Source organism: Petaurus breviceps, unplaced genomic scaffold (assembly GCF_028583685.1).
Source record: "Petaurus breviceps papuanus isolate PSGF00001 unplaced genomic scaffold, PetGlider_PUasm1.0 90752, whole genome shotgun sequence".
NCBI lineage: Eukaryota > Metazoa > Chordata > Mammalia > Diprotodontia > Petauridae > Petaurus > Petaurus breviceps.
In genome coordinates this window covers 10,782,766-10,799,151 of record NW_027187336.1, presented here as the reverse complement: position 1 = coordinate 10,799,151, position 16,386 = coordinate 10,782,766, and the positions used below count along the sequence as shown (strand labels likewise).

At 38.1% G+C, this 16,386-nt stretch overlaps 1 protein-coding gene and 1 pseudogene across 3 annotated transcripts in view; both read right to left on the bottom strand.

Annotated features, from left to right (window-relative positions):
• The window catches only part of ACMSD (aminocarboxymuconate semialdehyde decarboxylase), a 94,457-nt gene that overhangs the window by 13,204 nt on the left and 64,867 nt on the right, over positions 1–16,386 (bottom strand). The gene's annotated exons all lie outside the window — the stretch shown is intronic.
• Positions 3,255–4,211, bottom strand: LOC138146131 (malate dehydrogenase, mitochondrial pseudogene; annotated as a pseudogene).

Sequence of the window (16,386 nt, the reverse complement as noted above, 5' to 3'; positions counted from 1 at the left end):
TCAGGCAATAAACATTTATTAAGTTAGGTACCTACTTTGTTCCAGGCATTTTGCTAAGGGCTAGGGATACAAAGAAAGGGAAAAGACAATACATTCTCTCAAGGAGCTCACAGTCTAATGGGAGAGACAATGTGTAAACAAACATTTAAAATATAGGATAAATTGGAGCTAATCTATAGAAAGAAGACATTAAAATCAAGGAGGAATGGAAAAGGCTTTCTGTAGAAGGTAGGATCTTAGTTAGAATTTGAAGGAAGTCAGGGAAGCCAAGAGGTGAAAATGGGGAGGGATAGAATTCCAGGCATGGGGGACAGCCCATCAAAATTTCTGAAGTTGGGAAATAAAACTATTTGTGTGAAAAACAGTAAGGAGGTCAGTGTTCTTGGATCACAGAGTATAGTATAGTGAATCAAAATATTAGTTCAATTGCGTAGAACTGGATCTTAAACTGTGATTTCCCACAGTACTTTACAAAGTTCTAATTGGTAGTAGGTATTCAATAAATGCTTAATAATATTTAAAAAAATGAATTGTTTCTCAGTACTAATCTTGCCTCTTAATGTTATTAATAATAAAGGTGATTGTATTTTAAATTCATCTAGATGAAGGAAATTTGGAAGAGAATAGTTAAATACATTTGTGCTATTGTCCTGATGCAGTCAGACAGATGTAGTTTTGAGTAATTCACAGTCCTAGTACCTCATCCTTGCCATACCCCTTCCCCATCCAGGCATCTAGGGCCCTCTTGCTATCAGTAAGTCCCCTGATTACAGTTCCCTCTCTAGCAGTATTCTGGACCTTTGTCTTCTGCTCCTTATTCCCTGTTCAAAAATTATAGATAAGTACTTCATTACCTTAGTACCTTGAATGACAGATTGTTAATTTGATAAAATAATATACATTCATAGGATAATGGATTAATGTAATATATTTGTATATTCATAGGTCATATCTGTTGATGCTATTTTAACCCAAGAAGTAACTCTAATTATAGTTGGGAAATTCATGCATGATGGCAGCCCTTTTGGGAAGATATCTTGGGGGTAAGTTTATTCTCTCATTACCCTAGAAAGTAAACTTTGTTAACAGGCAGGCTCTGGGTTTCCCCGCTTACATGATTTTAAAATGGGGAATCCTGTATAATTCTACAGTAGTAGTAATTTAGACTCAGACTCTCCCCCTCCATTATTTTTGCTAATGTCAATGGCACATATCTCCTTTTGAGTTCAAGCACTTACTAAGTTCCTAATAATATAATTAAAAAACTTGTTAGTGAAAAGGAAATAAACTGCTTGCTAAACAGTTGAAGGGTCATTAGCTTGCTACCCCATTACATTTTTAGCATTCTCAAGTTGTATTTCAAATGTTCCAGGAGGTAACTTAATAAATATACTACTTGTCTGGAAAAGTTAATGCATATCTGTTATGTGAACAGGTGACTTCCTTATCATCAACAGATTTCATTAGAAGCACAAACAATAAACTCAATAGAGCTATAATAGAATGCATTCTGTTGTTATATAGATTTAAAGATGGTTACCATCTTCCCAGAAATATAACTATAAATATATACTCTAATAAATATAACTCTAGTCAGAAATAGCCTGATATTATTATTACAACTTTACTGATTAAGAAATTGAGGTTCAGAGAAGGTTTACATTTCCCCCCAAACTCAGAAATATAATTTATCAGTATAAAATTAGCAAAATCATGTGGGGTTGGGGAAGTTGCCTTTTTTTTTTTTCCCAAATAGATATTCTGGCCACTGTCTTTGGCATCTGTAGCCTGATGAGTAGCTTGTGAGTACCATTGGATGATGCATTTAATCCTTTCTTTGGTTCTTAAGCAACAGTGGCTCTCCTGAGTGTTCTCCTGTGACCGAAGTCTCAGACACCTGGGATATGAACTAATCTATTTTTGGAAAGGCTATTCATTCATGGTTTCAGAGAAGTTCAGAAGAAATTGACTTCCTTAGATGCCTGAGTTATTGGAGGAGAGGGTTACATTAGAGAAAGGTAGGTATGGGAAATTAAAAAAAATGATTAAGAAAATGGTATGCAAAATGAGATTATTCATTCAGAAAAGTTTAATAACATGTCTATATTCATGCAACTGGTAAATATGGAAAATGAGTTTGGAAGCTGGACCTTTGAACTCCAAGTCTAGTGCTATTTCCTCTATCGTTTCAAAGTTAAAACAAAGAGGAAAAAGAATCAGAAGAGGCAGAGGGCATTTTCTGTTTGTGTCCGGGGATTTGAAGAAGGTGATGGAGGGAAGGAAGGGAAGACAAATCACTTAATCTTTGGAACTGTGGAGTAGATTTGAGGTTCTTTCCATAAGGGGAGATAGCAACTTCTTTTGTCCTATGGAGGCCTGATGAGACTCAAGTAACGTTCAGTATGGAGTATAGAGAAAACATTCAGCATGGTATTAGGGAGATGAGAAAAGTATGGCGGTCGACAACTTCCTGATAAGGGGTCCGAAGGTGGCCGTGGCCGTGTGATGACGTAACATGAACAACTCAGACTTATGTTATCTCCCCTGGCTGTGTTTCCAGACTTTAGTAGAGAGGCTTGAGAGACTTGTGAAAGCTGAGGACCATTGCCTACTTCTAGAGATCCTTATAGGGACAAATTATAGCGAGAAGGAATCAAGGAAGCACTCCTGGTGACTATGAAATCTTAGGAAAGAAACTGACTTTCTTAGATGCCTAAGTTATTGGAGGAGAGGGTTACATTAGAGAAAGGTAGGTATGGAAAATTAAAAAAACTGATTAAGAAAATGGTGTGAGGGGAGGCCAGGTGGCTCAGCGAGTAAGAGCACTGGCTCCAGTGTTGGGATGACCTGGGGATCAAATCTTGGCTCAGATACTTAGCACCACACCCAGAAATAACTGGCTGTGTAACCTTGAGCAAGTTACTTAACCCCGATTGCTTTAAAAAAAAAAAAAGAAAAGAAAATGGTATGCAAGAATGAGATTTGTATTTCTGTACCAGGGCTTCAGGTACAGGGTTATTCTGAGGAAAGCACTTTATAAACAAATCTATACTAATCTGAGTTATTTTTTAAAAAACTTTAATGAATGTTCTATTAACATACCAACATACCAATAGACAATTTGAAGGGGGTGATAACATGCTAATACTATCCATTTCCTCAGAGAGTGTGCAGTACATCTGAAATATCTTTCAAGTGATAAGATGCCTTAGTAAATTTAGGAAATGGATTTCTCTTTTCACATTAGGGCTTTTTTACTTCATATTCTTCACAAAATCCATATCTTTCTTAATAGAAGCTTTTAGAACTGGAATGGTCTCAGTGACTATCTTTTCTTCAAAAAGGGAGCTCTTTCCAATGCCCAGTTCATCTCAGCGCCTGCTTTCCCAAGCAGCAAGGCCATGGAAAAATAAGAGCTCTTTGTTTCTTCTGATCTGACAGAGGAGCGTGTCATGACTCCCTTCTTTCTACCCATTGTTTCCGCAATAGAAAAGACAAATCTGGTACCGGCATAGGCCTTCTTTAGGATAGCAAGCACACCCTGCTCTAGCATTAGCTCTGACAACTTCTGTTCCATTCTCTTGGATTCTTCCTGTCAAGGTTTTCAACTGCTCCTCAGGAAATTCCACTTTAAGTATGCATGAGGGAGGTGATGGTCTTCCCTGCATGGTCACCAATGATGAGGACATTGACTCAAGCTGGATCTAAGATCTTCACTTCTGCAACAGAAGTATTTGTGCTGATGATATCCAGTGTTGCTCCACCAAAGATTTTCTTGAGGATTGAACACAGCTTTCTTTTTTAAACTTTCAGATGTGATTGGGATGTTAGAGTGGACCAGATTTGCAACAATACAGACTATGGCTTTTGGGCAATGTTTGGCAGAGGCAGTAAACAGCTAGAGCCATAACAATTGTAGTACTGATGTTGAAAAGGGCATCAGGAATCATTTCTGAATTTTTCTGGGGACTCCTGCAGAAATCACAACAATACCATAGCCTTTCAAGCAATCTGCTTCCATGTAACCTTTCATAGTCTCTGGTCTCAATATGACTCTGATCAGCTGCTATACCAGCTGTATGAGCAAGGTCATAAAGTGTTAGATGCCTCACTAAAGGGCTATTCTTCAAGAGGAGTGAAAGAGGTCACCTAGTTCCTCCAATAGCACCTAGCACACCTATGTTAGCATTATTCTGGGATGCTAAGACCATTGAGCAGGTGAAGAACAGCAATATGAAGACAAGAGAGGGCAAAGATTTGGTGTGGGGCAGAAGAGAAGTTTGTCACAGATATGAGTTACTATCAGCAAAGAAAGGAATAGAAAAGTTGTGATGGTGGTAATATACCAGATTATCCTGTCAGATGGAAGAAATGGAATAGGAGTTCCAGAAACATAAGACAAGCCCATCAGGGAGGCATGATATAGTTGTGATGGGGGATCACAATTCTCTGAGCATCTCTTAGAGTTCTTTTACAGAGAAAGTTTTAATTTTGGAAGGTTGATTTCAAATAGGTCATAGATAGGAAGGAAGTTCAGGTGAAATTGAATGCTCTCAAGATAAATGTAATGATACAAAAATTATTCTGATGGGGATGGCCAGGTGGCACAGTGAGTAAGAGCACCGGCCCCGGTGTCGGGAGACCCGGGATGGATTCCGGCCTCAGGTAGTTGGCACCCACACAAAAAATAACTGGCCATGTATCCGTGAGCAAGTTGCTTAACCCCAATTGCTTTAAAAAAATATTCTGATGACAAAGAAAAGGGGGAACTATTTCAAGAGAGAGTTATGGATTAATAAGGAGCTCACTAACCAACTAAGATTTTTAAAATATATGTACAATATAAGACTGAAGCAAAGACAGATAACAGGATGGATTAAAAAAAAGGTAGTGGTACAGTTCTATGAGAATGCTGTCAGGAACATTATCTCAGAACAGCTGAGGCTAGTGATCGAGGCTAACAACAACGAAAAAGACTTTTGATGAAAGCTGTGTAAGAATAAGAAAGAGATCAATATTCAGGAAAAATCTGTAGACACTTGCAGCAACTAGGGGGAGCAGCTGAGTCTGGGCAAGGAAACTGCCTAGGAACTCCAGAGTTTGGGGCACGCCTGTTGTGGATGGCCTGGTTCCTTGTAGATGCTGTATATGTGTAGCCTGTGTGGAAGTTGTTTTTATAATATTTAGATTATGTTCCTTTTGTGCTTTAGGTCATGAGTAAAGACCACATAGTTAAGTCATGCTTGTGATTGGCTTCATCATGCCTTCACTAGCACTCTCCCCTATTCTCTACTGGTTTTAGGATCAAATACGAATGCCTCTTTAAAGTCTTTCTTAACTGAGTTCCAACCTGACTTTCCAGTTTTACACATTATTCCCCTTCCTGTACTCTATGGTCAAGCCAAAAACGGGCCCTTTTGCTTTTCCTCAAACACAATACTATCTCTTCTCTGCACACCTTTGCACTGGCTCACACACCTTCCTCCAGCCCTGCCCGGTCCTGTGCCTGGAATACATTCCCTCTTGAATTTTGCCATTGAGAATTCTTCATTTCATTCAAGACTCCATTCAGAAAGACCCTTTCACATGAAGTCACTGAAGATCACCACCCCCAGCTGCTACTGCTGTCCCTTTCAAAATTAAATTGTATTTATTTTGTATATATTGTTTACACATGCATAATATATGTATATATGTCTCATCCAATAGAATGTAAGCTTTTTGAGGGTAGGGACTATTTAATTTTTGCCTTTGTCTCTCCAGAGTCTTAGCATAGTATTTGGCATATGGTAGGTGCTTAATGATTGCTTGTTAATTATTTGATGATCATGTGATTAGGGTTCTCTGAAATTCAGCAGACCAGGGAGGAAAGAATAGTTTTGAAGATAAGTGAAGACTTGAACTAAGATTCTAAATTAATAAATCCACACTGACCACACGCCCTAGATCAATAAGGCAAACAGCTGCTTGAGACAATGGAGGGAACAGTTCTTTGAAAATCATGTAGAGACTGGTGTCTTCCTCAAGTCCTTTCTGGTATTGAATATAGCATACAATTGCCAGGTGAGAAAAACATAAGTCTAGGCATAGCAGTGCCCCATGATGTGTTGAACATGTTGGATAGATCGGGGAAATTCTACAGACGTGGGACAGTTGGGTTTTAGCTAGATATTTGGTATCTAGATATTTAGCTAGATATTTGATATCTCTCATAATATGCTTGTGGACAAGGTGAAGGGATATGGGTTAGATAATAGTATTGTTTTTGTTTAATCATTTCCAGTTGTGTCTGATTCTGTGACCCTATTTGGGGTTTTCTTGGCAAAGATGCTGGAGTGGTTTGCTATTTCCTTCTCCAGCTTATTTTTACAGATGAGGAAACAGGCAAACAGGGTTAAGTGACTTGCCCAGCGTCATCCAGCTAGTAAGTGTCTGAGGCCAGATTTGAACTCATAAAAATGAGTCTTCCTGACTCTAGGCCCAGTACTTTATTCACTGTGCCACCTAGCTGCCCTACATAATAGTACAGTTAGATAGACTCAGAATTGTTTGAATGACTGCATCCAAGGAGTAGTTATTAATGTATAGATAAATGTCATCTAGCTAAGAGTGACCCAGAGATCTCTCTTTAACCTTATTTTGTTCAATCAAATATAAGCTCTCTGAGGGCAAGGGCTATTTTATTTTTTATCTTTGAAGTCTCATTGTCTAGTACAGTGCCTGGAGCATAGTAAGTATTTAATAAATGTGAGTTGAATTGAACCCCATTTTACTGATGAGAAAGCTAGGCTGAACTTAAATTACTTATCCAAGGACACTCAGTGAGTAATAATACTGGGATTTGAATATCAGTCTCCTGACTCCAAAACCAGGGCTCTCTCCATCACACCATACTATTTTTATAGAAAGAGTTTTATTAATATTTATTGTTGTGAAAGTGCAACATGATTTCAAAAAAAATTTTTTTAGTAGCAGCTTCCTAAAAGGCCATAAGATGGTGGTACAACTCCATGGGAGTAGGCCATATTTTTTCTTTTTACTGTAAAATGAAATATAATACTTTCTGCTTTTCAGATCAGAACATTTAGGTTTCTTATTAAAAATGAGGAAAAGATACAGATTCAAAAATACAAATACTTACAAAATTTTAGGTAGGAATTAAAACACTCTCCTCTCAGCAATGCACGGTTATAAGACAACTCCAAACGATTCATGATGAAAAGAGATATTCACATCCAGGGAATTAAAACACTTTCTACTGAATTCTGATTACATTTATCTTTCTTTTTTCACTTTTTTGAATCTAAAGAGTCATTTTTTACCCTCAGAATAATATTAATAAAAAAATAGATATTTGCTGCTCAGGTATTGACCAATATTAGGCCTCTATATTGTGGCAGCTAGGTGGTCAGGTGGCTAGAGTGCAAGCCTTGGAGTAAGGAAGACCTGGGTTCTAATGCTGCCTCTCACATACTTAGTTTTATGATCCTGGGCAAGTTGCTTAATCTTTCTGTGCCTTAGTTTCCTCATCTGTAAAATAGGGATAATAAGAGCACCTACTTCTTAGGCTTATTATGAGTTATGAGGATCAGTTGAATTAATATATATGTAAAGTACTTTGTAAACCTTAAATCATTATATAAATGCTAAATATCATTATTATTATTACATCTGTCTCTACCTTAAAAGAATGACTGGAACACTGAAGACAAAGCATCTAATTACAAACTATTAAGAACAAGTGAATTTGAGGAGTACTGATCTGCTTTAAGGTTCTACCTTTGGACAGAGATACCAAAAGAATCTTAGGCAAGGAAGATCTTTCATCAGGGGGCAAAAATTCTGCTTTTAAAGGTTAGAACCAGATTGTCATAGAGGAAAGGGCCCTGGTCTTGGAGTTAGAAGAAATGGATTCATATCCCAGCTCTAAAACCTACTATCAGCTATATAAATCTTCCTGAGCCTCAGTCTTGTCATCTGCAAAATGGGGATAATAATGTTAGCACTACCTACTTTATAGGTATGTTATAGAAAATTGTTATGTAAACCTTAAAGTGCTATATAAAATGTGAGCTGTCATTCTCTTTATTCCTGCAGCAGGCTAGGATGAACTATCTCTTACAACAGGAGAGTCTTGCTAGAATAACAATATGCTTAGAGCTTTCTCTTTTTTTCTGCAACCAATGTAAGGAACTAGACCAGTCACACTAAAAGGAAGGCTTATGGCTTTAGTTGTTATATTTATTCATAATTTTCATAATAAATATAATGTATACATGTATTATATTTAATTATTAATTATAACAAATTATAATATAGAAGTACAATGTGTTATATTTATTAAATAGAGTTTTAAGTTGTCTAGTCAGTTGAAAAACCTAGAATGGCTAAAAATGACTAAACTTCAATTTGTGTGACTGACTCTAAGTTTCATAATGGAAGAACCTTGAGCAATGTGTTTTGGTATACAAACATTTTCCATCAAATAAAGACATTTACTAAATAAAAGAAAGCACTCAAAAAAAAAAAGCCCATTGAAGGTAGGTACCAGATAGTCATTTGCATTCTTTTACACAGAATTTGTTAAGAAAAGTCTCAATTTAAAATTTTGCTTTGTCAAGAAATACATAAGCCAAATGTATATGGATGTTGGTTAATATATGGTATATTTTATATTATGTCCATTAGGTCTATCTATCTATAGCAGTGCTTTACTCATAACATGTTTATTGGATGAATGAATGTATAAAATGATTGCATGTTATGGTCTATTACTGAAAAATTTTCTCTACCCTTAGTGGAACTACTTACACAGCTAGGTGATGGGAAAACTGATAGAGTTCTGCCCTTGAAGTCAGGAACACTTCATATTCTGTCTCAGATAATTCCTAGCTGGGTGATCCTAAGCCTCAGTTTTCTCATCTGTGTAATGAAGATAATAATAACATCTACCTCACAGGGTTATTGTGAGAATCAAATCAAATGAGAAAATATATGTGAAGTGCTTTGTAAATCTTAAAGAGCTAGACAAATGTTAGCTGTTATTTCTATTATTGAGCTGATGGTGTGTGGAGTTCAGGATATAGGCTAGAAGGTTGTTGGTTTTTTTTTTTAGCTTCTCTTAATATTTGCTTTTTTTCCTCTTAGAAGTGGCTAATAGAAAAAAAATCAAGATAATTGAGAATTATGCTTAGTTGAGTTTCCATTAATCAAGGTTCCACTGTATTATCTTGTGTACAGCAGAGGAAAGCCTACAAAAAAAAAGCTTATTATCCTCAGTTATTTTATTTTAGTTAAACATTATGACATATTGGTTGAAATTTCCCTAGTGACCATCATTAGTTTAAATGAACTGGAGTAAATGTTATCACCACATCTTAGGGTTTACTTGACTTTGAACTATTCAAATTTAGTTTTTCTCCCTTGGGAAGCAGGAAGTTGTCACAGTTCTGTTTGAAGTAAGGTGGCTTTTAAATGATTTGTTTTTCTTTTGACACAGTAAATACAATACAAAGCTATTTTGTCATTGTTCCTCATATCATTAGTTATGCTCTTAACTCTAAACATCTGTCCTGTCTTTCTTCATTTTACTATACTCAGTCTTGTTTTTAACACCATCAAAATAACATGCCTTTAGGATGTTTTCTCTTACTTTTTTTAGTTAATTTCTCTTGCCTTTTCAAACCTGTGAGCCTATTATTCATTACCAACTATAATCAAGCACATAAGGTTTACATAGTTAATAACTTATTTAGTTCTCTAGAAGGAATAATTAAATTCTTTTTTATTCATTTGTTTCTAGATAAAAAAATACAAACTGATCTGAATAATATAAAACAACACAGGGCCTAGGAAAAGCATCATGCCATTGCCATGCAATATCATACAGCAAAACAACCAAAGACTATCTAGTCTGGAGAAACTAGGTAACTTGGAAAATCCACATCTAATTTCTACAACCCCTGGACTATGAGCAGCCCCACATATATGTTAACTAAGAAGATTAGGGGATTGCCATGAGGCATTGCCTTCACTCAGCTGCTAAGTTTCTCTCTTATTGCTTTGAAATTCTAGATAGTATAGTCACTTTTGCTGGATTAGATAAAAAGCCAATATTAAAATATAGATTACTTGGGAAAGAAGAGAGGGCTAGCCTAATTCCATACTACATCAGCACCAGAGATTAGTCTATCAGATGAGGTAGTTTTATTTTGGAAAAGAAAGAATTGGACTAAATGAGAATGGAACATAGGTCAGATAACTTTTGATTGGGTGAAAGGGATGCAGAGCAGGAGAGGTTTAGTTTGGAGTGCTTCTTAGGGAGACCAAGTCAACGGGAAGAATAACTCTGTGGGGCACAGATATTGAGCGTGGGAAGACCGGACCTCTTAGGGTAGAGTACATGGTGAAAAGATTGTATGTACTGCAGAACTCTGATTTTTTAGCTCTACAATTTTGCCCAGGAGTTTGATACAATTTAATATTTTTACAATTCCAGAATCATCAAATCTTGAACAACAGGTTGTCACAAATGGAAGATGTTTCAATATAGATAAATAAATCAAGCTTCTTGAGTTCAGGTTGTTTTATTTTTGTCCCTTTATTTCTAGTGCCCAGCACAATGACCGGCATATAGTAGATATTTTGTTGTGTTCAGTTGTTTAGTCAGGTTTGACTTTTTGTGATCCCAATTGGAATTTTCTTGGCAAAGATACTAGAGTGGGTTTCCATTTCCTTCTCCAGCTCATTTACAGATGAGGAAACTGAGGCAAACAGGGTGAAATGACTTGCCCGGTAAATAAATGTTTGTGACCAGATTTTAACTCAGAGAAAGGAGTCTTCCTGATTCCAGGTCCTGGATTCTATCTAGCACAGACACCTAGCTGCCCCAAGTAACTTAATAAACCCTTATTGAATGAATGGATTAATACATTAAACTAATGTTGTTATATGGTTAATACTAGAGCCCAGGTACAGGTTAGGTACCTCTCTGTTATCTGACTCCTTATTATGTGCCCATGACATCATGCAACTCTGCCTTAAAAATCCAATTTATGCATGAGTCAAAAGACACTGCCCATACCGTTTTACCTTTTTTACCTACCTCAAAGTCCTGTGGTGATGGGCAAGTGAAAAAGCATCTGGTGCAGATACAATAGGAGCTGTAGTCATAACCCTGCACATAGGTAGCCCAGGCCATAAGGTCATCTTCTCTCTGGACTGAAGCAACAGTAGGATTTGGCAATTCTTTGGGTTTCTGAGCAGCCTTTTTAAAGGATCACATTGCTTACCTCCAGGCATGAGAAAGGGGTTAGAAAAGGCACCCTAAAAATTGTCTGCTTTACTTAACCTAACCCTAGCCTGCTTACCATGGCAGATAGGGATCTTACTCTGTAGTCAAAACACAAAAAATGTACAAAAGCTTTTGCAAAAATGATTCCACTCACCATTGGTACACATGGAATGTGTGCACAATTATGGACAACAAGAAATCCAGTAGACCTGAAAGATGAACAACTCTTGCTGTAAGAGAACTCAGCAGGTATCACATTCAAATGGTAGCCCTGAGTGAAACAAGGATGGCAAATGAAGGCCAGCTTACCAGAGTTGGACTGCAGTGACTGCAGCAATAGGGATCACTGTGAAGGTGGCATAGGTTTCACAATCAAACTAATCTAGTCAACAAGCTTGTATGCGTCCCAAAAAGGAATAAATGACAGGTTCATGACAATGTGACTATCATCAGTGTGAGAGCATTCTAACCATGACAGACCCTGATGAGGTCAAAGAAAAATTTTATGAAGACTTGGAGACCCTCATCATTGATGTGCTGAAAGAAGATAAGCTTGTAATTCTAGGTGACTTTAATGCCAGAGTAGGCACAGACTGTCAAACATGGCAAAGAGTCTTTGGGAGTAATGAAGTTGGAAAGAGCAATAACAACTGTCACTTAACTACTGAAGACTTGTGTCTCATGACCTTCTCATCACCAACACTGTCTTCCATTTACCTAAATGCAATAAAGCTTCATGGATGCACCCTTACAGCAAACATTGGCATTTCATAGACTACGTCATTGTCAGTAGAAGAGACAGGATGTGATAGTGACAAAGGTGATGTGTAGGCAGAGTGCTGGACTGATAACAGACTTGTTCTCTCCAAGCTAAACATTCACCCTCAACAAAAATGGCAGGCCCCAAAGCAAGATGTCTACCAAAAGACTTAATGTTAACAGATTAGAGCACTTCTCCCTGCATGAATATTTTGTTGCTAATTTGGAAAGAAAGCTGAGTGAACACATGGTTAGCAATAGTGGAGCAGAAAAGGAGCAAGCAGCTTTCAGAGATTTGTCGCACAGTACCACATTTGCTTATCTGGGTTAGAACCCTTGCTCATATCAAGACTGATTTGATGAAAATGAAGGGGAAATTCAGAAGCTGCTTAATGAAAAGCAAGACCTCCACAGGATTTACCAGCAGGATAATTCATTCATCTCTAAGAAGGCAGCATTTTGGGGGGGCTAGGTGGTGCAGTGAATAGAGCACTGGCCCTGGAGTGAGGAGAACCTGAGTTCAAATCTGGCCTCAGACACTTGACACTTACCAGCTGTGTGACCTTGGGCAAGTCACTTAACCCCAATTACCCTGCCTTCCCCCCTCCAAAAAGAAAAAAAGGCAAAAAAAGAAGGCAGCATTTAACTCCATCAAAAGTGAAGTACAAGTGAAGTTTAGAGAGATGCAGGATTCTTGGCTCACTAAGAAGGCAGATGAAATTCAGTTTCATGCTGAGAGTAGCAATCCAAAGTGCTTTTTGTGAGAGCTACTTGTGGGCCAAAGACATATGCTGCATCTCAACTATTCAGTGCTGATGGAACCACATTGATTAGTGATAAGGACATGATCCTGGAGAGATGGACTAAATTCTTCCATAGTATTCTCAATAGAGCATCACTAACCACTGCTAAAGTCATTGACCATATAACTTAGTTTGAAGTTGATCTCTAGCTGAACTTTCAGTTGAAGAAGAGGTTTTGAATGCCATTAGACTCCTCTTGTGTGGCAGAGTGCCTGGTGCTGATTCTATTCCAGATGAGTTTTACAAGGCAGGGGTTCTACTGCTCATACAAAAGCTGACTGAAATCTTCTGGGTTATATGGCAAGAGGAGGGTCAAGGAGTTCAAGGATGCCCCCATTGTCCATCTCTATAAAGGAAAAGAAAATACATTGTCCTGTGATAATCACAGGGGAATCTCTCTCTTAGTCATTGTTAGCAAAATTCTTGTCAGAGTTCTCCTTAAGAGACTGATTCTCCAATTGGAATATGATCTTTAAGAGTCAGTGTGGCTTCAGTAAGAACCAAGAAATTTCTGAATGGTGTCTGCTACCCAACAATTCCAGGAGAGATGCCAGAAGAATATCTATACACAACGTTTGTCAATCCGACCAAGGCCTCTAATACTGTTAGTCGTTAAGGCTCATGGAAGTTCATGGCAAAATTTGGTTGCCTAGAGAAGTTGATCAGTATTGTACATTAGTTTCATGATGGTGTGCTTACATAAGTTCTGGATAATGGACAATGTTCAGTAGCCAATAGAATGAATCACAGTCATAAGCTCACTCCCATGCTATGTAGCATGATGTTTTCTGTAATATTGTCAGACACCTTCAACAAGGACAAAAAGGGCAATCAAGTCAAGGTCAGCTACCACACTGATGGTAAATTATTTAACTTGAAAAGGCTGCAAGCCAAGACTTAAAGTTGAGGGAGAGTTGGTACATGACTTTTTGTTTGCAGATGATTGTTCACTCAATGCAGGCTCCGAGGCTGAGATGATGAATATGAGTATGAGCAGAGTAATTCTTTGCTACTTGTGCTAATTTTGGTCTAACAATCAACACCAAGAAAACAGAGGTTCCCCATCAGTCAGCACCATACTATCCATAAGTAGAACCATCCGGTACAGCAAATGGAGAAATTTTGAATGCTGTGGATAAGTTCATTTGCCCAGACAGTACACCTTCCAGGGATGTATACATAGATGATTAAATCGACACACACATTGCCAGAGCTAGCTCAGTGTGTGGGAAACCCTGAAGTTAAGTGTAAGAAGAGGTAGTAGGCTGCCTACTAAACAGGAGGTTTACAGAGCTGTGGTGCTGACCTCATTGTTGTGTGCCTGTGAAACCTGGATGGTATACTAGCACCATGCCAGGAAACTGAATTGCTTCCATTTGAATTGTCTTAGGAAGATTCTGAAGATCGCTTGGCAAGATAAGGTGCTGGACACTGAGGTCCTTTCTTTTTTTTTTTTTAAAGCAATTGGGGTTAAGTAACTTGCCCAAGGTACATGGCCACTTTTTTTGTGTGGGTGTTAGGTATCTGAGGCTGGAACAGATCCTGGGTCCTCCCGACTCCAGGGCTGGCACTCTTACTCACTGCACCACCTAGTGGCTCCTGCTGAGGTCCTTTCTTAGGCTGAACTGCCAAGCATTCAGACTCTACTACAGAAAGTACAACTCCAATGGGCTGCCCAAGTTGTTTGAATGCCAAATGTATGTTTGCCTAAAAGACTATTCTATTTTATTTTTGTTTTATTTTGCTTTTTCAGAGGGGGGAAAGCAGGGCAATTGGGGTTAAGTGACTTGCCCAAGGTCACAGGGCTAGTAAGGGTTACTAAAAGACTATTTTACAGAAAACTCACACAAGGCAAGCACTTACATGGAGGTCAGAAGAAGCAATACAAGGATATTCTCAAGATCTCTCTGAAGAACTTTGGAATCAATTATGAGACATGGGAGACACTGGCAAAGGACTGTCCAGCATGGCATGCCTGTATCAAAGAAGGCACTGGTGCTCTATTAGTAAAAAATTGGGGTAGCTCAAAGGAAACATGAGATGTACACATTTAGAGATATCTTTACTCCAAAAGTTCATATAGACTATTTATACCTGACTTATGGTAGAGCCTTCTAAGCTCATATTGGTCTGATCAGTCACAGTTTGACACACTGTACATTGACCCCAACATTGTGAGGTCATTTGATCCTCTTTGAGTATAAAGGAAAACAACCATTCCTTACCCAGGTGGAATCTGGGAATTTCAGTATCTGGCATATCTCTAAAAGTAACCATCAGTTCTCCTTACTAGTTAGGCAGCTAGATGTTTTAGTTCAGTACACTGAATTTGGAGTCAGGAAGACCTGAGTTCAAATTTGACCTCAGGCACTTACTAATTGTGAGATCTTGGGCAAGTCTTAAGATGCATTTAACCTCTTTTAACTAAGAGAGCTTAGTTTCTTGATCTATAAATGAGGATGATGACGATGATGATAATAATAATACATTTTTGTTGTTTAGTTTTTTTAGTCATGTCCAAGTCTTTGAGACCCCATTTGGACTTTCCTTGACGAGAGTGGCTTGCCATTTCATTCTCTAGCTCACTTTGCAGATAAGGAAACTGAGGCAAACAAGGTTAAATGACTTACCCAGGGACACAATCTATTGAGTGAGGCCAGGTTTGAACTCAGGAAGATGAGTATTCCTGACTCCTGGCACTCTATCCACTGTGACCACCTAGCTGCTCCCTACCTCACAAGATAAAATTAGATAATATTTATAAAATGTTTTACACATGTTAAAGTGCTATACAACAAGCCCTCGGGATCATAATACTTCAAAACAGAACAATTTTATTTACAAAATAAAAGACCCCTTGGGGCAGCTAGGTAGTTCAGTGAAAGAACACTGGCCCTGGAGTCAGGAGGACCTGAGTTCAAATCCGACCTCAGACACTTAACACAAAAACTAGCCTGTGACCTTGGGCAAGTCACTTAATCCCAAATGCCCTCCAAAAAGCAAAAACAAAACAAAACACAAGACTCTGAAAGTACCTGTGTCTGAATCCATGAAGACTTGAATCTACACCCCCCCACTCTCCACTGCCATGAGTCCACCTCCCCCAGAAACCTAGTCAATCTTCATCACTTCTAGTACTGCCCTGGCTGGAGCCCCAACAAGAATTCATTCAAACAAACTGTGGGATATGATTGTGATGTAATATTATTGTGCTACAAGAAATGACAAGCAGGATGATTTCAGAAAAATCTGTTAAGACTTACTTGAACTGATGCAAAGTGAAGTGAGCAGAACCAGGAGAATGTTGTACACATTAACTGAAATATTGTATGATGAAGAACTGTGAATAACTTTGCTATTCTCAGTAATACAATAATCCAAGATAGAGAAAGAATTGATACCATTCGAATACAAATTGAAGTATGCTATTTTCTCTCTTCTTTCCTTCCTTCCTTCCTTCCTTCCTTCCTTCCTTCCTTCCTTCCTTCCTTCCTTCCTTCCTTCCTTCCTTCCTTCCTTCCTTCCTTCCTT